This window comes from Gossypium hirsutum, chromosome A06 (assembly GCF_007990345.1).
Source record: "Gossypium hirsutum isolate 1008001.06 chromosome A06, Gossypium_hirsutum_v2.1, whole genome shotgun sequence".
Classification (NCBI taxonomy): Eukaryota; Viridiplantae; Streptophyta; class Magnoliopsida; order Malvales; family Malvaceae; genus Gossypium; species Gossypium hirsutum.
The window spans coordinates 18,022,937-18,032,603 of NC_053429.1; the positions used below are offsets into that span (position 1 = coordinate 18,022,937).

At 36.7% G+C, this 9,667-nt stretch overlaps 1 non-coding gene across 1 annotated transcript; it reads left to right on the forward strand.

Moving 5' to 3' along the window:
• The first annotated feature begins 8,514 nt into the window (after positions 1-8,514).
• LOC121231228 (small nucleolar RNA R71) lies at positions 8,515-8,621 on the forward strand. The gene has a single exon (XR_005929294.1). It is a non-coding gene; the product is annotated as a small nucleolar RNA R71 (small nucleolar RNA).
• The last annotated feature ends 1,046 nt before the right edge of the window (positions 8,622-9,667 follow it).

A 9,667-nucleotide genomic window follows, 5' to 3' on the forward strand; every position in this document is an offset into this window, starting at 1 on the left:
TAACAAGATCTGTCTTAGGTTTCATTCCCGTTAGGTATTTAGGGGGTTTTAGTTCATAACTAAAATGGTAAACATCTTAGAAGAAAAATGAATACAAAACATAAAGAAAAAACCCAAAACTCCTGAAGGGAAATTGAGGGGAGATTTTCAGTCTTGAAGATGAATCCAGCTTCTGAGATGGATTAATCAGCTTCCCTTGAGCAGTTCCCTGCCTCCTTCTCTGTCTCATTTCCTCCTCCTCTAGGATGTATTTATAGGCTTTGGAATGCCTAAGAACCCTCAAAATTGGCTTTTTTCGAATTGGAATAAACTTGGGCTCGACAGGGACACGCCCGTGTGGCACCCCTGTGTGCAATTACTTTAGGCCGTGGTCGAGCCTGTTAAAGAGGCATAGGCGTGTGGTCTACTCGTGTTGATTTCGTACGTTGGCCCATTTTCTCCATTTTTGGCCCGTTTCTCGTTCCTTTTTCTCTCCTATGCTCGCCTAAGTATAAAACATGAAATTAAGGCATTAGGAGCATCGAATTCACCGATTTCAAGGAAAAACTCGTCCATAAAATGCGTTAAGCATGGTGTAAAATATGTATAAATTACAGTTTATCAATTAACTCCTTAGGGTTGCATTAACTCGATCTATAGATCCCTTTATTAGGTTTCACCCTAATCCGGCAAAATCTTGTCACCCTATCTCTAGCGCGCAATCAACTTCGCTTAATTATGACAAATGTACTCTTAGACAGAGTCTATTCCTCCTCTGAATAAGAGCTTAACTTGAATCAATATCCTAGAATATCAAAACATGAATTAAGAACACATAATTAAGAACAAGTCAAATATTTATCATACAATTCATATAATAATAACAAGATCTGTCTTAGGTTTCATTCCCCTTAGGTATTTAGGGGGTTTTAGTTCATCACTAAAAAGGTAAACATCTCAGAAGAATAATGAATACAAAACATAAAGAAAAAACCCAAAACTCCTGAAGGGAAATTGAAGGGAGATTTTCAGTCTTGATGATGAATCCAGCTTCTGAGATCGATCAATCGACTTTCCTTGAGCAGTTCCCTACTTCCCTCTCTGTGTGTGTCATTTTCCTCCTCCTCTAGGGTGTATTTATAGGCTTTAGAATACCTAAAAACCCTCAAAATTGGCTTTTTTCGAATTGGATTAAACTTGGGCTCGGCAGGAACACGCCCGCGTGACACGCCCATGTGCGATTACTTTAGGCCGTGGCCAAGCCTGTTGAATAGGCACGGGCGTGTGGTCTACCCGTGTGAGTCATGCTTCGATTCTGCCAAATTGACACGGCCGTGTGGTCTGCCCATATGAGGAAGTCCAAGCCGTGTTGGTTTCGTACATTGGCCCATTTTCTCTGTTTTTGGCCCGTTTCTCGTTCTTTTCACTCTCCTATGCTCACCTAAGTATAAAACATGAAATTAAAGCATTAGGAGCATTAAATTCACCAATTTTAAAGAAAAATCATCCAGAAAATGTGCTAAGAATAGGATAAAAATATGTATGAATTACGGTTTATCAAATACCCCACACTTAAGCATTTTCTTGTCCTCAAGCAAAATCCTCAACTCATAATCAAAATAAATTCTTCTCAACTTATAATTTCTATCGATAATATCTCAAAGTAATCCATAGGTAATCATACATTAAAAATTCAACTGAAAGAACATTAAAGTTTCAAACATTCCAAGTTGAGCATTTTATCATGAAAACATAGGTGTCTCCCCTCATTCAAGTAATTACCTTTGATTCAAAATATCACAGAGTTTCACATCCTCACTAAAGATTCACTCAAATCACTCGAGGTGTTTAAGGGCAATAAATGAAGCACTCAATAGTCAATAATGAAAAGTCATTACCATAGGCTTGCATGAAAATCAAATCTCCACCACTACAAATTGAGATGAAATATCAATCAAAAGGTCTTTAGAGGGTTGTAACGTGGCTTTAGTTAAAGGGTGTGGTCACAAGCTGAAAGAAAGGGTTAGAATCGAGATTGAATTGAAAAATTGCCTAACTAGAAAAAGGACTAGTCATTAATTGCGTACAACAGGGCTTTTTCTTAGAATATGGATTTTAACTTCTTTAGCTCAAAAGATCACTACTACTAATATGTATACATGTAAAAAAAAATTTCAAGAACAAGTCAAATTACAAAATAGAATAAAACATAGCTAAGCAACTATTCCAACTCAATTCTCGACAAAAATAAAGATCAAATTAATTTAGGAGATTTCAACAATAATGAGTTATAGGTTAATATTGAGGGTAAATTAATGAATGGGTTGTTAGGCTCAAGGGGGTTCACTAAGGGTTAATTATAAAGGTAAGCTTTTGTGGAGTGAGTGGGTTAAACCAAAGTGCCTTTATCATTTTGACATATCAAATCAAATGGTGTGATCTTGACATGCATAATCAAACAAGTTCTAGAATAACAATTCAATACTGACACACTCATAATGAAAGTAAGCATGAAAGAAATAATAAATGCTCTAAACTCAAGATCTCACAAAAATTATGGCTTTTTGATGTTTAAACTTGTGATTTCCAACTGAAAATAATACCTAAACTTGGGGGAACAACCTAAAAGTTTTTAATTCTTCAAAAATCAACTTATCATGCTTGATTCCTTAATGTCTTAAAGTTTAAACAATCAATGCACAAATGCCTATGTTTTAATTCAAGATATATCAATAAACATTATAGACTAATTGGAATTCATTCTAATAATGATATAAGAAAATCGGATGAGAATAAAACAAAATTTAGGGATTTTTCTGATATAAAAATGAATACCCCCCACACTTAAGATGTACATTGCCCTCAATGTACAAAGATAGATATATAGAAAAGAATATAAATATAAGATAGGGAGAGAAGTGAAACTTCTTGAGTGATGAATGAATTTCCTTGAACTGGATTTTTGCAGAATAATCGGTGTGAGGGTGGAGGAGGATACTCCGGTGGTGGTAGAGGTTCATTAGTCCATAAGTCCTGCGCTAAAAGAATATTATATCTAGTGGTAGCTATGGTTGTGGTCGAGCAGGACATGGAAATCATAGGGAACCTTTCCCGGTGGAGTTTTTGGTTCCGATACGAAGATAAGCTTTGGGGCTCTTTCTGACTGTGAGCAAATCAAGAATTCTTTAAGAGGTATACTGAAGCATAATTACTCGTAATGAAATAGCCAAAGAATAGAAATTGTAAAAACTCAGGATGAAATAGTATTAAAAGGAAATAAAATAAAAAAATAATTTCAAAATATAGAGATAAAAATAAAATAAAATAAATAATAGGTGTTTTATAGAGAAATTGGGGCACACGGCCGTGGTGCACGCTTGTGTGCTTTAAGCTCAGCCTACGCATTTCGTATTTTTCAAAATTAGGTGCATTGGTGTACACGGCCATGTTGCACGGCCGTGTCGATCTTCGTTCTCTTCTTCCACGCCCGTGTAGGAAGGTGCACGCCCGTGTTAAATTGACAAGTTTACCCATAGTTTCAAAACACGGGTCTGTTGCACGCCTGTGTTATTTTGGCAATTTCGCCCATGGCCACGTCGCACGGCTGTGGCTACTTATCGCATCCCGTGTTGGGGAAGAAACTTTTTGCCCTGTTTTCACACGGCCGTATCGCACGGTCGTGTTGCATCCCGTGGTATGTACACGGCCTACGTCACTCCCGTGTGCCTGGCTGTGTGGTTCTGAAAAGCCTGTGCTCAATGATTTGGTTAGTATGTTAGATTTTAAAAACTAAAATTTAAAGAAAGTAATATTGTTAGTGCTCGGGTTGCCTCCCGAGAAGCGCTTATTTAAAGCCTAAGCTAGACTTTACCGTGTGAGTATACTTAAGGAGATTCGTAGAGCCGTAGCTCTTCCCTGTCATCTTTAAATTTCTCACCGTTGTAAGGTTTGAGGCGATGTCCATTTACTTTGAAAGTACCTTGCGATGGGTGACTTATTTCTACGGTGCCGTATGGGAAAATTATTTTGACTACGAATAGACCTGACCATCATAATTTAAGCTTCCTAGGGAACAATTTGAGTTTTGAGTTATATAATAGTCCAAGATCTCCAACTTCAAATTGTTTATTTTGTTTTAACCGAGCATCGTGGCGCCGTTTCGTTACTTCATTGTATAGTCTTGAATTTTCATATGCATAGGTTCGCCATTCGTCTAACTCGTTTAACTGCATCAACCTGTTTTCACCTCAAGTTTGGGATCAAAGTTTAGAAATTTTATAGCCCAGAATGCTTTGTGTTCTAACTCAAATGGTAGATGACAAATTTTTCCATAAACGAGTTTGTATGGAGATGTTCTTATGGGGGTTTTAAAAGCAGTTCTATAATCCCATAATGTGTCATCTACTTTCATTGCCCAATCTTTCCTGTTTAATCCTACCATCTTTTCTAGGATACGTTTAAGTTCTCAATTTTCCACTTCAACTTGGACACTAGTTTGAAGGTGGTAAGGGGTAGCTGTTCGGTGGTAAACTCCATATTTCTTGAGGGTATTTTCAAATTGGGCGTTACAGAAATGAGTCCCCCTATCGTTGATGATTAATCTAGGTGTTCCAAATCGAGAGAAAAGTTTTTTAAGGAAACGTACCACTGCTCTAGCATCATTTGTAGGCAGAGCTTGGGCTTCAACCCATTTAGACATATAATCGACAGCTACTAAGATGTATTTATTTCCAAATGAACTAGGGATTGGACCCATGAAGTCGATACCCCAAACATCAAATATTTCACATGAAAGTATATATGTCTGACGCATTTCATCACGATTAGAGATATTACTTGTCCTTTGGCATTTGTCACAAGAAATAACATACTTGTTGGCATCTTTGAATAAGGTGGACCAATAAAAACCTGATTCAAGTATTTTATGTGCGGTCTTATTTCCACCGTAATGTCCTCCAGCTGGTCCTGAGTGACAATGTTCCAAGATTTTTAATGCTTTTGTTCTTGTAAAGCATCGCCAAATGACTTGATCTGCACATATATGGAAAAGAAAAGGATCTTCCCAAAAGTAGTTTTTCACATCAGTAAAGAATTATTTCTCTTGCTGATGTGTCAACCCTTTTGGGATAACGTTAGCGGCTAAAAAATTCGCGATGTCCGCAGACCAAGGTACCTACGAGTCAGAAATAGCAAAAAAATGTTCTTTAGGGAACGAATCATTTATTTCCACTTCATCTAGCTCTTTAGTATTTGAATTTTCAAGCCTGGATAAATGATCAGCTGCGAGATTTTCTGCTCCTTTCTTATCTTGAATTTCCAAGTTGAATTCCTGGAATAGCAAAATCCATCGAATGAGATGAGGTTTTGCATCAGTCTTAGTTAACAAGTAGCGAAGGGCAGAATGGTCAGTATAAACGACAACTTTAGACAATATTAGATATGGCCTAAATTTATCGAATGCAAAAACCACAGCTAACAATTCTTTCTCCGTGGTAGTGTAGTTCTCCTGTGCGGCTGTCAAAGTTTTGGTAGCATAATAAATAGGTTGAAAGTGCTTGTCCCTTCGCTGTCCCAAAATTGCACCTACTGCAAAGTCGCTCGCATCACACATTAGTTCAAAAGGTAAATTCCAATCAGGTGTTATTATAATTGGAGCATTAATCAATTTATTCTTTAGAGTATTAAATGCTTCTAAACATTTCTGATCAAAATTAAAGAGCATATCTTTTTCTAGTAATTTGGTCAAAGGCTTAGCTATTTTACAAATCTTCTATAAAACACAGCATGTCCTAAAAAACTTCTAATAGCCTAAACCGAACTAGGAGGAGGTAATTTTTCAATGATTTCAACTTTAGATTTATCAACCTCAATCCCTTTACTAGAAATTTTATGTCCTAGCATAATACCTTCTTGAGCCATAAAGTGACATTTTTCTCAGTTGAGTACAAGGTTCGTTTCCTCACATCTTATTAGAAATCATTTTAAATTTTTAAGACAAATATGGAAAGAGTTACCGAATACCGAGAAATCATCCATAAATACCACCATGATATCTTCTACGAGTTCATCAAAGATGGCCATCATGCAACGCTGGAACGTAGCAGGAGCATTATATAATCCAAAGGGCATTCTTCGATAAGAAAATGTACCGTATGGACATGTGAATGTCATTTTTTCCTGATCTTGAAGAGTTATTGGGATTTGAAAATAGCCAAATAGTCCGTCTAAGAAGCAATAGTACATATGCCCTGATAGTCTTTCCAACATTTGGGCAATGAATGGCAAGGGGAAGTGATCTTTCCTCGTGGCATTATTTAGCTTCCTATAGTCAATGCAAACTCTCCAACCTGTGACTGTCCTAGTTGGAATTAGTTCATTCTTCTCATTGGCTACCACAGTCATGCCTACTTTCTTAGGAACAACCTGTACTGGACTTACCTAAGAACTGTCAGAAGTAGGATAAATAACTCCAGCATCTAGAAGTTTAATTACCTCGGCTTTAATAACTTCCTTCATGTTTGGGTTCAGTCGTCTTTGAGCTTGCACACATGGTTTATATTCATCTTCCATTAAAATATTATGGGTGCAAAAAGAAGGACTGATCCCTTTAATGTTAGAAATTTCCAAGCTATGACCTTTTTATGTTCTTTTAATACTTGGATTAATTCCTCTTTCTCTTTGGGTTGCAAGTTAGATGCAATAATAAGTGGTAATGTAGAATTATTTCCAAGGAATGCGTATTCCAAATGGTTTGGTAATTGTTTGAGTTCCAGTTTGGGAGGTTCTTCAATAGAGGGTTTTTGCTTAAAATCATTATTCCCTTTAATGTCCTCATATTCTGCTTGTCTTTGGGAAGATTCATTGAAGTTTAGTTTAGCTTTTATTTTACCTATCTCAGAATCATCGTCATCTATCTCCTCTCCTTGAGCATGGCACAGTTCCAACGTGTCCTTATGTATGATTTCCTGAAAAGAATCTTGAGCAGCATGATCAATAGAGTCAATAAAATAACATAAGTCATCCTATTCGCTAAAAAATCTCATGGCATCATAAATTTTTAAAAACGATTTCTTCGTCACCTACTCTAAGTACCATTTTACCATCACCTACATCAATAACAGCACTAGCAGTGGCTAAAAATGGACGCCCTAAGATTAAAGGCACTTCAACATCTTCATCCATATCAAGCACAACGAAGTCAACAGGGAATATAAATTTATCTACTTTTACAAGTATGTCCTCTATAATACCCCTAGGATATTTAACAGATCTATCAGCTAGTTGATACTCATCCTAGTGGTTTAGGTTCCCTAATACCAAGTTGTTTAAACATTTTATATGGCATTAAATTAATGCTAGCACCTAAATCAGCTAGTGCCTTTTTAAAACTACCAATTAAGTAGGGTATAGTAAAACTTCCTGGATCTTTTAGTTTGGTTGGCAGCTTGTTTTGGAGTATAGCCAAGCATTCCTCGTTAAGTTCCACTGTAGATAAGTCATCAAACTTCCTTCTGTTTGTTAGGAGCTCTTTTAAAAATTTTGCGTATGTAGGCATTTGCGACATAGCTTCAACAAAAGGTAAGTTAATATGTAGTTGTTTAAAATGTTCAAGGAATTTACCAAATTGTGCATCCATGCGGTCTTTCTTCAACTTTTTTGGGTATAGAATTGGTGGTTTATATTCCTTCGGTATTGGATTGTCATTGCTTTCGGGTTTTACCCCCCTCCTTTATTTTTGTCAGCTTCTTGTTGTGGCTTCTTTTCCAATTTAGCTAACACTTTCCCACTCCTCAGTGTAACTACTTTCACATGTGCTTTTGGATTGGGTTCGGTGTTACTAGGTAGATTTCCTGGTGCTCCTTCTGAAATCATCTTAGTCATCTGTCCAATTTGAGTTTTGAGCCCTTGGATCGATGCTTGTTGATTTTTGAGTGCCGTCTCAGTATTCTGAAAACAAGTCTCTAACATCGAGATAAATTTGGTTAGCATCTCCTTAAGGTTCGGCTTTTCTCCTATTAGTATGGTGGTTGTTGAAAGCCTGGAGGAGGTGGTGGTTTCTGATTTCCTTGGCCTCCCCATGAAAAATTTGGGTGATTCCTCCAACCTGCATTGTAAGTATTGCTATAAGGATTGTTTTGAGATCGAGGATTATTACCCAAGTAATTTAACTACTCGTTCTCCATGTTATGGCCATAAGGTGTGTATTCAGAATTGCTCAATCCACCACCATTTGCTTTGCACTGCATTATTGGGTGAACCTGTGAAGAACTAAGAAAACCATCAATTTTCTTATTCAAGAGTTCTACTTGATTAGAGAGCATGGTGACTGAATCGACGTTATAAGCATTGACTATTTTTGTTGGCTTTGTCCTCATGACTTGCCACTAATAGTTATTCAGTGACATCTCCTCTATAAATTCATAGGCATCTTCATGTGTCTTATTATTGATGGTTCCTCTAGCGGCTGCATCAATCATCTGCCGAGTCGAAGGATTCAGGCCATTATGAAATGTTTGAACCTGTAGCCAAAGCGGTAACCCATGGTGAGGGCACCTTCTGAAAAGGTCCTTGTATCTCTCCCATGCATTGTAGAGTGTTTCTAAATCCATCTACACAAAAGAAAAGATATCATTACGTAATTTGGCTGTTTTAGCCGGTGGAAAATAATTTAATAAAAATTTTCGGTCATTTGTTGCCAAGTAGTGATTGACCCTCGTGGTAACGAGTTCAACCACTGTTTAGCTTTATTCCTTAATGAAAAGGGAAACAACCAAAGGCGAATGGCGTCATCAGAAACGCAATTAATTTTGAAGGTATCGCAAAATTCTAGGAAATTTGCCAAGTGAGCGTTGGGATCCTCGTCAAGCAAACCATCAAACTGAACAAACTATTGTATCATTTGAATTGTGTTAGGTTTCAGTTCAAAATTATTTGCAGCAATAGCAGGTCTAATTATACTTGACTCAGTTCCTGTTAAATTAGGTTTAGCATAATCATACATAGTGCGCGAAGCAGGATTTTGATTAACAGCAATTGCAGGAGGTAGCGGATTTTCTTGGTTTTCAGCCATCTCCTTGGTTGTTGTTTGAATATTGTCCTCTTGCTCGTTCTTTGTGTATCTTAAGCTTCGCCTTATTTCTCATTAGTTTCTGCGAACTGTGTGGTCGATCTCACTGTCAAAAAGTAATGGTCCTAACGGGTTTCTTCTAGTCATAAACTATAATAACCTGCCAAAAAAAAGGGAAAAAGAAGAATTAGTAACAAAAATTAGAATAAAATTTAAATTGAAGTAAAAGTAAATGGCTAAAGTAATAAAAATCGAGTGTTCCTAATATCTTAGCTCCCCGACAACGGCGCCAAAAACTTGATACGTGATATTTGTGATAGGTTTTAAATATTTATAATGAATCGTTCTTGAAACTAACTATTATCACGATGAAGGCAAGTGTACCTATCGAACAGTAGTATAGCTTTAGCAAGACCGGATTATCGAACCCAAAGGAACTAAAAGTACTAGTATCAACTTTCTTTTTATTATGTAGCCTAAAAAATAAAAGGGTTTTGTTTATCTAACAGATTAATGAAACTAAGAAATCATAGAAAAGAAATTTGGGAAACATACTTTTCGGAAAACTCGATTAATTAAGACAATACCTAAGGAAAAATCCACCTAGACTTCACTTGATAT